The following is a 1320-nucleotide window of genomic DNA, read 5'->3' as shown; positions in this document are numbered from 1 at the left end:
GTGGAATGAAGATTGGCAGGGAAAACCGAAATACTCGGAGAAAACCTGCACCAGCGCCACTTGACCAGACCCGGGATCGAACCCGTGCCGCCGTGTTGGGAAGCCAGCGACTAACCGCTTGAGCTATGGCGCGGCCCTTACTTACTTACTTACTTACTTATGGAGATGAGCCCTTCTTGAGGACCCGCCAAATCTGTTCATTACCGTGTTCGCTAGCTCCGCTCAGCGGTAATGGTATAAAATGCTGGGTTCACAACCTTCACAACGGTCTACAGTCCACCGATCAACAGACACCGTAGCTACGCTGACGTCACAAAGCAGCAGCTGCCGTAACTCTCCAACATCGCCACAGCAGACTACACCAGCACGCGCACCGCACCGCCTGGCCACCTAGACTACGCTCTCTCGCCGACTCGTAAACGCCGAGCGGCCATAAAAGAGGCCCGGACCGCCCGGTCTATCCGACTAGACTCGCTGACATCCTGCCGGCTCGTAACTGCTGAACGGTAGCAAAGAAGACCTGGGCTGCTACAAACCAGCAAACCCCGGTTGAACAAACGACCTTTTGAGGGCCAGCAAATCTTGTGAATAATAGTTATATATCGAAACGCCTTCCCAGCCATCCTGTACATTTGTAAATAATATATATACCTATTATAGTTTTACGTAGTTGTCTCTTAGAACACAGACATCTCACAAGCCCTTCACTAGTCCCTATCCTTAGCCGAAACAATCCAATCCGTTTCATCCCATCCTATCTCTCTGAAAACCATTTTAATATTGTCCACCCACCCACGCCTTGGTCTTCCAAGTGGTTTCTTTCTTTCTGGCTTTCCCACCAATATCCTCTATACATTCTTCCTCTCCCCCATTCGTGCTACATGCCTTGCGCACCTCATCCTCCTTAACTTGATCATTCTAATTATACTTGGAGAAGGGTACAAGGTATGAAGCTGCTCATTATACAGAGGTGGCCCACTTTAATTCAATGGCGCAGCATATCACAGCTGTCATTAAGAACCGCACTGACTTCGAATGGATTAGGTGTACTAGTTGTTCACTTCACCACGAAATTCCTTGGTAGTGTAAGTGAACAAACAGGTTGATGACTGAAGCAGACAGGCAGAGGCCACAGCGAGGAAGATGAAAATCCTGCCACATCAGTAAGTAATTAGGAAAGTAGTGTTTCTTCAGTTGTTTCCCGTAATGTACTACCCATATCAACACCTGAAAGTCGGCACAGAGCAATTCCTGAATTCCTGGCAGCGTATCTGTACCAACTACTCAGAAAAGCATCATTATATGCTTCATAAGTTGAAG

The sequence above is a fragment of the Cryptotermes secundus genome, unplaced genomic scaffold (assembly GCF_002891405.2).
Source record: "Cryptotermes secundus unplaced genomic scaffold, Csec_1.0 scaffold1416, whole genome shotgun sequence".
Classification (NCBI taxonomy): domain Eukaryota; kingdom Metazoa; phylum Arthropoda; class Insecta; order Blattodea; family Kalotermitidae; genus Cryptotermes; species Cryptotermes secundus.
This window is presented reverse-complemented; position numbering follows the sequence as displayed.